The following is a 14,423-nucleotide window of genomic DNA, read 5'->3' on the forward strand; positions in this document are numbered from 1 at the left end:
ACACTGAATGGAAGCCAATGGGGGGGGGGGGGGATTGGCAGAGAGGGGTGGAGGACATTGAATGGAGGCCAGTGGAGGGGATTGGCAGAATGGGGTGGAGGACACTGAACGGATGGTAGGGTTGATGAGTCTTGCAGCATTCATTATGGACTGGAGGGGGGATAGTCTATGTAAAGGTAATCCAATGAGGAGGGAGTTGCAGTAGTCGAGGTGAGAGAAAACCAGGGAGTGATTTAGAAGCTTGGTGGTGTCAATGGTTAAAAAGGGGCGTATTCTAGAGATGATGCGAAGGTTGAGGCGGTATAATTTGGACAGGGATTGGATGTGGGCCTGAAAGGACAGTTCAGAGTCCAGGGTTACAAATAGCACCCTGGCATGTGTGGAAGGACTGATAGTTGTACCATTGATTTTGACAGAGAAGTCAGGGGAAGAAACACGGGAGGGGGGGGGGAATATTATGAGCATATATTCATTAGGGATTACAGGATTTTTTGCCAAGAACCAGCACTGGTTTTATCGGCAACCCATGTAGATGAGGCCCCAACAGTTCAAGTTCCTGAATCCTTCAAATGAAGATTCCACTTGATTACTTACTGCAATTTACATGACATAAATACAGTTGCAATATAGAATATAAGGGATTACGTTCCTCCCCCCACCTCTGAACAAGACCAGTTTTGTTCGCCATAATTGCATTAGGGATTACAGAATTTGTGGCGAGAACCAACACCGGCCTTATCACCAACCCAACTGTTTATTTGGTTTGCAAGCAAGAAGCGGGTTTTCCTTGTCGCGGCTCCCTCCATCTCCTGACTCGAGGAGGGAGTAGATAAGGCCAGCTGTGGCTGAGAACCGACTTATTAAACCGCCGCGCAGGATTTTGGTTTAATCATGCGGCTTTCTTAAACAAACTGTTTTTCCAAGGCCATTACAGACCCCTGATATGTTATCACAACAAATAGGTTCACCCCTCCGAACAGAGGAATGCCTAATGCCGGATAATCAGTCCAAGTAGTCACTGGCAGAGAAGGTAACTCTATACCCACTGAAATATTATAGGCAAATAGAATATTTTTTTATTTCCAGAGAAAGCTTCACATTAATCAATTTTGAAAATGTTTCCCCGTTTAACAAACTTTTTTCTCTTTTTTTTTTTTTGACCAAAGTTCTTTAACCACTTAATAACCAGGCCGATTTTTTAAACTTGTTGTTTCCAAGTTAACCACCTAAGCCCCGAAGGATTTGGCTGCTCAAAGACCAGGGCCTATTTTGCGATTCGGCACTGCGTGACTTTAGCTGACAATTACGCAGTCGTGCCAGCGCTGTACCTACATAGGAATTGATGTCCTTTTTTTTCCCCACAAACAGAGCTTTCTTTTGGTGGTATTTGATCACCTGTGCGATTTTTATTTTATTGCGCTATAAACAAAAATAGAGCAATAATTCTGAAAAAAAAAAAAAAAAAAATATATATATATATATATATATATATATATATATATATATATTATTCACATTCTGCTATATCACATATATTCCCAATAAAAAAAAATTAAAAATCTAAATTTTTTCATCATTTTAGGCCAATTTGTTTTCTGCTACATATTTTTGTAAAAGAAATTCCCAATAAGCGTATAATGATTGGTTTGCCCAAAAGTTATCCCGTCTGCAAACTAGGGGAAAGATTTATGTCATTTTTATTTATTTTTTTACTAGTAATGGCGGTAATCAGCGATTTTTAGCGGGACTGCGACATTGCGGCGGACAGATCGGACCCTTGACTGACATTTTCGACACTTTTGGGGGGATCAGTGACATTACTACAGTAATCAGTGCTAAAAATATGCACTGTCACTGTACTGACACTGGCAGGGAAGCTCAAGGGGTTAAATGTGTCGCTAGGGGGTGCTTTCTAACTGTGTGGGGGATGGGCTTATGCAATCAACACAGAGACCTGTGTTCCTTAATAGGGGGGACACAGGATCCCTGTGTTCATTGCTGACAGAACAGCAGCAATGGTGGCCACACAAAATATTGACACTTTGGGCCCAATTTGGACATTGTCACTTAGGGATGTACTCACTTTTGTTGCCAGCGGTTTAGACATTAATGGCTGTGTGTTGTCACTTAGGGGTGTACTCACTTTTGTTGCCAGCGGTTTAGACATTATTGGCTGTGTGTTGTCACTTAGGGGTGTACTCACTTTTGTTGCCAGCGGTTTAGACATTAATGGCTGTGTGTTGTCACTTAGGGGTGTACTCACTTTTGTTGCCAGCGGTTTAGACATTAATGGCGGTATGTTGTCACTTAGGGGTGTACTCACTTTTTGTTGCCAGCGGTTTAGACATTAATGGCTGTGTGTTGTCACTTAGGGGTGTACTCACTTTTGTTGCCAGCGGTTTAGACATTATTGGCTGTGTGTTGTCACTTAGGGGTGTACTCACTTTTGTTGCCAGCGGTTTAGACATTATTGGCTGTGTGTTGTCACTTAGGGGTGTACTCACTTTTGTTGCCAGCGGTTTAGACATTATTGGCTGTGTGTTGTCACTTAGGGGTGTACTCACTTTTGTTGCCAGCGGTTTAGACATTATTGGCTGTGTGTTGTCACTTAGGGGTGTACTCACTTTTGTTGCCAGCGGTTTAGACATTATTGGCTGTGTGTTGTCACTTAGGGGTGTACTCACTTTTGTTGCCAGCGGTTTAGACATTAACCACCTAAGCCCCGGAGGATTTTGCTGCTCAAAGACCAGGGCCTATTTTGCGATTCGGTACTGCGTGAATTTAACAGACAATTGCACAGCCGTGCGACACTGTACCCAAATGAAATTGATGTCCTTTTTTTTACCACAAACGGAGCTTTCTTTTGGTGGTATTTGATCACCTGTGCGATTTTTACTTTTTGCGCTATAAACAAAAAAAGAGCGACAATATTGAAAAAATAACAATATGTTTCACATTTTTTTTATATGAAATTTCCGCCCAAAAAATTTAAAAATCAAAATTTTTTAACATTTTAGGCCAATTTGTTTTCTGCTGCATATTTTTGGTGAAAAAAATCGCACTAAGCGTATTTTGATTGGTTTGTGCAAAAGTTATTGCGTTTACTAACTACGGGAAAGATTTCTGTCATTTTTGTTTGTTTTTTTTTTTTTTTACTAGTAATGGCGGCGATCTGCAATTTATTTATTTATTTTTTTTGCGGGACTGCGACATTGCGGCGGGCAGATCGGACCCCTGACTGACATTTTTGACACTTTTGGGGTTACCAGTGACATTACTGCAGTAATCAGTGCTATACATATGCACTGTTACTGTAAAAATTACACTGGCAGGGAAGGGGTTAACTTTATTGGTGATCAAGGGGTTAAATGTATCCCTAGGGGCGTGTTTCTAACTGTGGGGACGTGGCTTGTGATGTAACCACAGAGACATATGATCCTACATAGCAGGATCGTATGATCTCTGCAGTTACACCAGGGAGAATGACAGGCGGCTTTGTTTACATCATCCGCCTGCCTTTCTCCCTCTCCAGTGGGAGATCGCGAGTGACCGGCGGACATCGGAGCAGCCGGTCACTCGCATGGGGATGTTAGTGAACAAGCGGGGGCGGGAGCGCGCCTCCGGTGGCACGCGCTCGCCCCCTAGAGGCTCGTGGGCGAGTGACGTAGTACTACGTCGCTTTGCCCAGTAGGGGCTGACTGCTGCAGTAAATAGTCGTGCGGCGGTCGGCAAGCGGTTAATGGCTGTGTGTTGTCACTTAGGGGTGTACTCACTTTTGTTGCCAGTGGTTTAGACATTAATGGCTGTGTGTTGTCACTTAGGGGTGTACTGACTTTTGTTGCCAGCGGTTTAGACATTAATGGATGTGTGTTGAGTTATTTTGAGGGGACAGTAAATTTACACTGTTATACAAGCTGTACACTCACTACTTTACATTGTAGCAAAGTCTCATTTCTTCAGTGTTGTCACATGAAAAGATAGAATAAAATATTTACAGAAATGTGAGGGGTGTACTTACTTTTGTGATATTCTGTATATTGAGTATACGGAGTCAGACAGTAGCACTGTTCCAATGTTTCCTCCGTATCATTAACACTTCCTCAGTTGATATAACATGTTGCCTAGAATTGAGAGTTGCTGAACCATTTGAACTTGCGGTGACTTTTTGCTTCACAAAGACTTTTTTCTTTTTTTAACTTTTTTTTTTTGTTGGCATTGAGACGCAGCGGAAAGTATCGGCGCTTTTCCCGAAAGTCTCTCATTACTCTAATTAATGCTTCGTGTGTAACAGATTTGTCTTCACTTTCCTGATGGAGAGAAAAAGATCATTTTAACAACTGAGATTTTGTCGCATTTTCTAAGATTTGTTACTGGCTGTCGGCTTAAATTGCTGAGTCCTAAGTCCGGGACTTTATCTGCGGCGCGCAGCGTTGTGCTGCTCCTGCAGAACATTCCGGATAAAGCGAAGAAGGGGGGGGGGGGTTTTGTGTCAGGGATTAATGTGCGATCAGGATGCGGTCCTGCTAACATCCTGTGTCAGTTTTATAGTCTTTTATTGTAAAACGTTTAAAACATATTTGCAAAGCGCTGCCATAAAAAAGCTTCCGATTCGTCGATTTTTGTAGCCGCAAATAATGTTTTAATTGCTGGTGGGATTCATTTGATTAGTGGAAATGGGAAATATTTTCATCTGTAAACGCTTCGTGTCGCGCTGTGCTGTAAAGTCAGACTTCTGTACAAAGTTTAGGCGAAAACGGATTCTAAGGGTCCTTTCACACGGTCCGCCTCCGTCGTGCTACCAGCCAGTGCACACAGTACCCACAGCAGTACCAGCCAGAGCCAGCAATACCCGCAGCAGAGCCAGCAGTACCCACAGCAGTACAAGCCAGAGTCAGCAGTACCCACAACAGCAGTAGCCACAGCAATACCAGCCAGCAGTACCCACAGCAGTACCAGCCTGAGCCAGCAGTACCCACAGCAGTACTAGCCAATAGTACCAGCCAGCAGTACCCACAACACAGTACCAGCCTGAGCCAGCAGTACCCACAGCAGTACCCGCCTGAGCCAGCAGTACCCACAGCAGTACTAGCCAGTAGTACCAGCCAGCAGTACCCACAACACAATACCAGCCAGCAGTACCAGCCTGAGCCAGCAGTACCCACAGCAGTACCAGCCAGTAGTACTAGCCAGTAGTACCAGCCAGCAGTACCCACGACACAGTACCAGCCAGCAGTACCCACAGCAGTACCAGCCAGCAGTACCTACAGCACAGTACCAGCCTGAGCCAGCAGTACCCACAGCAGTACCTGCCTGAGCCAGCAGTACTAGCCAGTAGTACCAGCCAACAGTACCCACTACACAGTACCAGCCAGCAGTGCCAGTCAGCAGTACCTACAGCACAGTACCAGTCTGAGCCAGCAGTACCCACAGCAGTACCAGCCTGACCCAGCAGTACCCACAGCACAGTACAAGCCAGCAGTACCAGCCTGAGCCAGCGGTACCCGCCAGCAGTACCAGCCAGCTGTACCTACCAGCAGTACCAGCATGCTATACCCACCAGCAGTACCAGCCAGCAGTTGTTTTCAAAACTTATCATCACAAAGAGTTGACTGCGCTCCAGACTGAAGAGGATCGGTGTCTGCACTAACACAGTACAGCCAGCCCTCCTACTCAGCAGGTGCCCGGGCCCCCCTTTTGAACTTATGGGGCCCGGGTCCAGTACAGGAGGGCTGGCTGTACAGCCTTACCAGCATCCCTAGTCCAAGCACCATATATTTGTAAACCTGTTTTTTAGATATTTTCTGTAAGCCTTTAAGGAGTGATATACCCACAAATCCAGAACTGCTGATTTCCCTCCATATCTCATTCTAGATATGGCTGCCCTCATATCCTCAGAGTACAATTCCAGTATAATGGACTTCGGAAATTAAAATTGCTCTGCGAGTATGCCCGGTCAATTATCAGACTGTGCATGTGTTTTTGTCAACGCCGGTCCTTCCCAACTGACCACCGCGGTTCAACACCAGACCCGTTTGGAGGCGATGAGATAGCGCCAGATGTGGCATTTTAATTAGCACAATTTGCTAATCGCAGGCTTAATTAAATGCAACTTGATAAGCATGCTAATCTCCATGAAAGCTTTTATCCCAGCTGTTCCTGCTTCTGCCCAGGACACATCCCCGGTCTCATTAGACGCCGGATTAGAGGGCCGGGTGAAGGATCCCCTAACCCGTCCTCGGTCAGCTCTCGGCAAAGATGCGTCATGGGTTTTGTAACGGGACCATGGTGATTTGTGATATTTAAGGCTCAAATGTCCACACAATAGAACATGCGACATGGGATTGTATGGTTGTGTGTTTTTTTTTTTTTTACTGTTTTTTTGTTTTTTATTGGTTGAGTCGGATGGACTTGTGTCTTTTTTTCAACCTCACTAACTATGTAACTATATGTAACCAGGGCTTTTTTTCAGCGGGAACTCCAGAGCACCTCCAGAGCTGAATGTATGTAATAGAAAGGGGTGCTGGGCTTGCTACAGTGTCTGTTGATGCTGAAGCATCTATTGTTGCTGGAGGGGATATATTGTTGCTGGGGGGGTCTACTGTTGCTGCTGGAGGACCTATTATTTCTGGAAGGGATCTATTTTTACTGGGGGAAGGTCTATTTTTGCTTGTGGCAGATCTATTGTTGTTGGGTTTGGTCTTATGTTGCTGGGGGGTCAATTGTTGCTGGGAGGGATTTTCTGTTGAGGGAACAGTTTATTGTGTCAGGCTTCTGGTGGGTCTATTGATGCTGTCTACAGGGAGATCTGTTGTTGCTGCTGGGGGTATTTTGCTGTGGGTGGTCCATTGTTGCTAGTGGGATCTACTGTTGCTGAGGGTGTCTTTGTTTTTGGCTGCAGGGGATCTATTATACTGCTATTCTTGGTATTATTAACGCATTCTATACAATTTACCTAGTATCACAAAATAATGCTTGGTTCTGTATTCTCTAAAAGGGGCAGTACTGGGTGGTGGGAAGGGGTGGAATCAAGGAAAGGAAAGGAGGAAGGTAGGGGCGGAGACAAGGATAATTTCGAAAGGGGGAGTTCCTGCACCTATTCTCTGAGAAAAAAAGCCCTGTGTGTAACTAAACCTCTCTATGTAGCCATGTGTAACTATATGTAACTATGTGTAACTATGTAATTGTATGAGATGGTTTTAAACATGTTTAAAAATGTTTTTATTGGTATTGGAGATTTGTGGTAAAACACAAAAAGAAAGTAAGATGAAGAAGGGGCATCATAAGTATCTAATACATGCATAGTCTGGTGCGCTATAAATGATAACAAAAGTCCTTCGTGTATAGGAACACAAAATATCTGTGTGCATCTGAGAACAAATCACGTGATCCAAATAAATATCAAATGAGATAAAACTTAATAGTGACTAATGTCCAAATAAAGTCCACAAATGTCCATGGTGCATAAAACACAAATCCTTAAAGCGGAGTTCCGGCCTCAGGGGTGAAATTTAGATTACAAAACCCCGGGGACAGTCAGGGCTAGTGCATTACACAATGGATAGCCTCTGAACTGTCCCGGGTCGCACTTACCTTTTTAGAAGAAATACTTACCTTGAAAATTTCTTCTCCAGCGCTGCCATCTCAGGTGTGGGCAGCTGAAGCCAGCGCGTCCTCTTCTGCCTCCTCTTCGGTGACGTCGGAGTCCAAGAATGCCCGGCACCGGCCCCGCTTGTCACTTCCGGTGCAGCACGTCACCCCTGCACAGCTTCTGAGCATACCCAGAAGCTGTTTAGCAGGGAATACCGCGCCTGCATCGGAAGTGACAAGCGGGGCCGGTGCAGGCGCATTGATTTCTGGGAGCGATGGCGTTCAGCTCCCAGGAGTCATCGCAAACCTGAAGAGACGGTGCGGGTTGCAGAGGGAGTGTGCCCCTGTGTGCTCCCCTGATTCCCCCCCCCTTACTGTGCTGCCCCCCCCCTCCCCACACTGTGCTCCCTCCCCTCTCCTGCCGGCTGCTGCAGGGGATGAGGGAATGTGTCACAATAGAGAACGAGGAAGGGGGTCAGTAAAAATGTAATTTACCAGCTCCTTCCTTTTCTGAATGGACAGAGTCATAGCCAGTGTCATTTAAAAAAAATAAAACAAAATGATAAAAAAAATAATACAAATAGAATACCAAAAAAAAAAAAAAAACTTCTGACACCAGTGGGTGAACTTCCAGGATCGCAAAGGTCACACTTGCAACCGGGCCCTGGCATTCCACCACCGTGGGGGGAAGGCCCCAAGATGGCAGGAAGGGTGAAAGGGTCTCGCTGCGGGACCGTAATAAAGGGCCCCAGGATCAGTGGGAAGAACCCCAGGCTTGAAAGCATTGGTGGTCAATGTAAGAAAATGAACATCCTCCCCCCCACTCCCAGTCATTTATGGTCAGTTGAAGAATACTCCTCCCCCCATCCCAAGTATTGGTGGTCAGTGTAAGATTACTCTTCCCCCAGTCCAAGCATTGGTGGTCAATGGAATATTACCACCCTCCTTCCACTCCTCCCACTCCCAGGCTATAGTGATCAGTGTAAAAATACTACCCCCCCCCCCCCACCCCCCAGTTATTGATGGTAAGTATAAGGACACTTACCCCTTCCCAGGCATTGGTGGTCAGTGGGGGGCAGTGCAGAGCATACTTACCTGTCTCCTGCTCCATGTCCCACCTGGTTACCTGTGCACTGATGTCAATGCCGAGTGTTGGAATAAGACATGGCCCAGATTTGTGGCACCCAGGAATTTTAGTAAAATCCCAGAACAGTTCCGTGGGATCGGGGACCGTTGGCTGCTATATAATATGCACAGTAAACACTACTCATGATGATATTTTATCCACATGGTTTTCCAACAGTCCTAACAATTTGGTATGGCTTATGTAGCACTACTCCCATGGGAGCTGCTGGTTGCAGATTCCCCTGGGTTACCCATAGCAACAACTTAGTAATTCAAGGTACTCTAAGTGCTTGGCTCAGTCAGAAAAAAGTCCAGGGGATTTGGTTTTTGTTTTTATTGAGAACTGGGATGTGAGAAGGGATGAGTGGGATACTCCAACTGGATGAACTATGCACAATTTCAGGACTTCTAACTGTGGTTGAATGCGGCAAGGCCGCTGCTTCACTTTGCCACTGTAATGAAGTAGTTAATACGTGAACTGTAAAGTGAATCACTCTTCAGGGCCCCGCTTTGCACCCCCTTTACCCCTACTCTTCAGGGTTCTATGTGGCACCCTCTTAACTCTGGCATAATGTGTGAGCTGACCTCTTATCCTCTGACTTCTCTGGAGTGGTTCCCCTTCCTGGGCAGACCCCTTGGCAAGCCCCCTGGTACTCATGGACACTGTTTTTCCCAGATGACTCTGCCAGCCGCTCCACTGTCAGCTTTCCAGGATCCTTCAGGCTCAGCTCCACACCTGGCTCACTAGGCCGACTCCCTGTGACCACCTTCCTCAGACAGCAGGAGGAGAGAGAGCCATCACCCTCCTCCTGGGACTCTGCTTCCCGCCAAAGACGCCCTGTCACATGTTTCCTTGGCTTTTATGGTCAATCCCAGGATGCACTGTGATTGTGCCCTCCCACTGGGACCCTCACAAAAGCATATGTGTCACTGGCTGTGTTTCCTCCACTGTCCAACAGGCTCCCCTATTGGATTCAGTGGGGACACTCCCTCACACCCAGTAAATCACACATGGGAACATGTAACAGGCAGAATTAACAGATCAGACTCCTCTGATAAGCAGATGGAGCATATAATGCTTTTTCCTAACACCTATCTAGGAGGGTGCTACACTTAAAAACACAAATACAAGGTTTTCTAGAGATTATCTTGTAGTTGAAGGTTGATCTGCAAAAAAAAAGGAAAAAAAAAAAGACCAACCTGGCTTTAAAATCAATAATAGTTGCTTTGGTAATAAGTCTGCTGCATCCCTCATCCTTTTAAAGCGGAGTTCCGGGCACAGAAGTCATTTTTTAATAAACATACCCCCGGAACAGTCAGGGCTAGCACATTCCACAATGGCTAGCCTCTGATCTGTCCCGGTTCGCACTTACCTTTTAGAAGAAATACTTACTTATAAAATTTCTTCCACAGCGTTTCCATCTCTCTTGTGGGCAGCTGAAGCCGGCGCGGTCCTCTTCTGTGTCTTCTTCCGCGTCTTCTTGTCCCAGAATGCGCCTTTTCAGGTAATGTCGAACTAGCGGAGGGGCACAAAAAAAAATATTGTTTTTGTGCCCGGAACTCCGCTTTAATTTAAATCATCGCTGTGTCTCTGCTTTTTATAATGAAACTCGTGGTAGGCCGTGTTTATTGTAGAGTTGGCTTTGACTGATTTCTCGATTTAAGAAGAAAAAAAATGTTGTTATTCTGTTTCGACAAACGGTATTTGGATAAGTGCGGAGTAGAAGGCTCCAAGCCGCCTCTAATTTATCCCTCTATTAGCTCAACCTCTGCCCTCTCATTGTCCGCGTACATTTACCTTCTATCACTTCGGCAAGGAACTTCACCAAGACCTCTAATGTGTCTGAAGATGGCCAGAGGCTCCATTTGTGATGTCCAGTAAATGGACAGATAATAGCCAGGTTTTTCAGGCAATTACAGCTTTCAGCTAATCCTCCATTAACTGGCACATTTTTTCCCTTCTTCGGGGCATGTATCGGCTAGTGCCTACAAGAGGCTCTTTGTAGGCTCGTAGGGCTGCCTGATTACTGACAATTTAATCCCCAGAAAACATTGTGTCAGGGCAAGAGATAAGAAGACTAAAAGAGTAAATGACACCTAAAGCGGGTAAGTGATATTTGGAACCATGCTTGTGGAGGTCAGATTTTAAGCATCAAAATTGTTGGACTTAGACATGAGCACATCGTTAGTTACTTAAAGCAGTAGAACCTGATGCAAAATTCTTCTGAAATTGACCAATGTGGAGTACGCTCACTAAGAGAATGTTTCCCTATTCTTCATAATAACGAAATCACGACGCAGGGTCGAATGAAGGCAAATATGGAAGATGCTCTTGTTTCAAATGCTGTGTTAGAGGGGCACAAATCAGGTAGGGACATCTCCTGCCTTCGCATCTTCCAGACATCTGCTGAATTTTGTAGAACCAATGGCACCATATCATCAGCATCTGACTGATTACTGCTGCCATCCTCGGGTGTGTCGGGTGGTGGTATAGGTTCCTCCCACGCTGCTGGTTTAGCAAAGAATTTCTAAACCGCCTCTTTGTATTTCTCCTTGGCTGGCCGTTGGGGCAGTCCGCCATCTTGGCTCGCATGGTCTGAGGCCTGGCTGGTGGAAGAGCCGCACTTTGAACATGTTGGTAGAACATGTGAAGGGTATCATTGTGTAGCCCAGAGACACAGCAATCGTCTGATGCAGACAAAGCCATGAGAGGAGAAACAGAATGTGAGCCATCAGGATAGATGCACGGAGTTTAGGCGAAGCTAGCAGACCAGGCGTCCGGCTGCATCTGCTGCCAAGCCATGCCCCTCTACTTTGTAGAACCAAGCTTGTCAAACTGATAGCTCACGATGAAAGTATGAAGGATGAGAGTGTCACAAGTCTATAAATGGTCTACTAAAAAGTCAGTAAAGTTAACACATTTCGGGCTCATAAATCTCTCCTCAGGGCTTATGTTGGCAGTGATAAGGGGAAATACTGGACAATAAAAACAAAGATTGTGGATTATAATGACAGTTTGGGTATCAGACTGACAGCCAGGCTTGTCCTGGGACCAATAGGGATACCCTGTTTGTTGGAGAGCTGCCTCTCAAGACTTGTAATTGCACACTTATCTTTGGGTTCAGCGCTCCTTCCACACCTTTTTTAAAACTAATAGGCCAATCATGCAAATGAATTGCTTTGTCAATTTGTAGGCAGGTATAATATGTCTGTCTTACTAAGTTGACTCAGATGAACTTTAAGGTGCAGTAGTACCGCTTCATAGTGTTGGTCAAGAATGCAAGCCAAGGTATCTGCTACATACCAATACTGGTTTGTAGCAGATGCATGAATGTGTTCATGCGGCTGCGGGCGTGGGGTCAGTGTGGGCACTGCAGTGACATGTTGTTACAGATGGAACAGAGTGATTGCCACCCCAGGAGACTGTATGTAAGCTGGGAGACAGGAACCACTCAAGAGCTGCTGACACCCAGAGTGGGGATCCCTGTTGGAAGAGGATGGAGAGTGCCAGTGATGCAAATCCGCACTACTAACTGCAAAATCAGGGAGACCCACGTCAGAGGTGCAGTGCATTCAAGTTGTGTTGTGAGGGCCGAGCAGCGGCCGCAAGATGCATCGGCAACTGTCTCAACAATTGACAGTCTAGCTCTTACAGAGGCAGAGGGGAATCAATGGGCCCAGAAGTTGAAGGCGTCCAGTGAGGAGGAGGCTGGGGCTGTTGATGTAGGGTCACCCAGTTTCCAGCATCGTTGTGGGTCCTTGGAAGAGGGAACCGATGACTAGAAGTCAGAAGTGGAGAATGAGTGGGACTGGGGAACTGAGGAGAGAAGAAGCCCTATGAGTTCCAGTTCACTCAGTGAAGAGAGTGAGGCAGCCGTTGTCCACATGCAGTGCATGATGAATTTGGGGTTCTGAGAGACCTATGCCACTAGGGTCCCAGATATGTCCCCACCTCGCAACTACGCCTGGGCTGGGGCCCAGAACGACACCTATTCCACCTATCTAGAGCTCTGATGAAGGGGGGAACACCCTGAAATGCGTAGGAGTTTTTTTGGAGGTCCACATCCTTCCACGGTCTGCGGCAGCAGAGGATGCCCAGTGGAGACCCTTGGTGGTCCTGCATTGCTTATGTTTGCCCGTGTTTCACATTTGCTTTGTGAGTATAATGTGTATGTCTGTTTACAATAAATTGTTTTAAAGATAATGTGCTAGGCTGGTGCGCCCTCTGTCCATTCTTTTTCTAGAACCTTTTCCAGTCTGATCAAGAGAGTGGAGACCCTATACACCCCACCTGGGAGAGGAGACAGGCAAAAACGTCCCTGGTTCTCCCGTTTTCTTCATAATAAGGAAATCCCAACGCAGGGTCGAATGAAGGCAAATATGGAAGATGCTCTTGTTTCAAATGCTGTGTTAGGGGGGCACAAATCAGGTAGGGACATCTCCTGCCTTTGCATCTTTCAGACATCTGCTGAATTTTGTAGAACCAATGGCACCATATCATCAGCATCTGACTGATTACTGCTGCCATCCTCCGGTGTGTCGGGTGGTGGTATAGGTTCCTCCTACGCTGCTGGTTTAGCAAAGAATTTCTAAACCGCCTCTTTGTATTTCTCCTTGGCTGGCCGTTGGAGCAGTCCGCCATCTTGGCTCGCATGGTCTGAGGCCTGGCTGGTGGAAGAGCCGCACTTTGAACATGTTGGTAGAACATGTGAAGGGTATCATTGTGTAGCCCAGAGACACAGCAATCGTCTGATGCAGACAAAGCCATGAGAGGAGAAACAGAATGTGAGCCCTCAGGATAGATGCACGGAGTTTAGGCGAAGCTAGCAGACCAGGCGTCCGGCTGCATCTGCTGCCAAGCCATGCCCCTCTTTTTTGTAGAACCAAGCTTGTCAAACTGATAGCTCACGATGAAAGTATGAAGGATGAGAGTGTCACAAGTCTATAAATGGTCTACTAAAAAGTCAGTAAAGTTAACACGATGCATCTTGCGGCCGCTTTCAACGCCTTATTCAGAAGAAGGCGGCCATGGAATATGGGTATGATTATCTGTATGCTTCCCGGGAAATAATGGAGGAGATCAAGGATAAGAGAGGGGCTTGATGTGAAGAAGCCATCTGGGACTTTCTATATGTCCCCAAACCACACAGGAACAAATCCAAGCCCCAATTATGGGACACCTTCCTATCTGTCAAGGCAAATTGGAATCTTGGGCAGTCCATCTGCATTGACAGAGTGAAAGTCAACCGCCCAGATGGAAAAGGCCAAGCCATGGCCATCAGTATCCGAGATCCTGAGGGCAAGATAGTCCGCATACCTCATCCTGATCACTATTACTGAGTTCCTGTTCTTTTTGAATAAGTTGAGTTACCAAGGGGCTAGTTAGCCTAAAGAGTGTGATGTGATGACTGGAAAGAGTTATAAAGGGACTGGTGTGCCCGAAGAGTCCCTTTGGCATTAAAGTTGCTGTTAAGGCTGGAGGCCCTGTTCCCGAATCCCCTTCCCTTCTATCCTTGCAAAAGAAGATGGGATTCAGAGAAACTGCTACCTGGGAGAAAGAACTTTTGCCACAAAGAACTTCTCCTGTTAGGGGCTGCTACCTGGAGGGGGCAAACATCCTAGTTCAGAGACTTCCTATTTAAAGGACTCTCAAGATCTTCTTGGCCTTGGGCCACTATTGCTGTTAAAGGGAGTGTTGAAAAGGACACTTT

The sequence above is a fragment of the Pelophylax lessonae genome (assembly GCF_965119305.1).
Source record: "Pelophylax lessonae genome assembly, chromosome: 11".
NCBI lineage: Eukaryota > Metazoa > Chordata > Amphibia > Anura > Ranidae > Pelophylax > Pelophylax lessonae.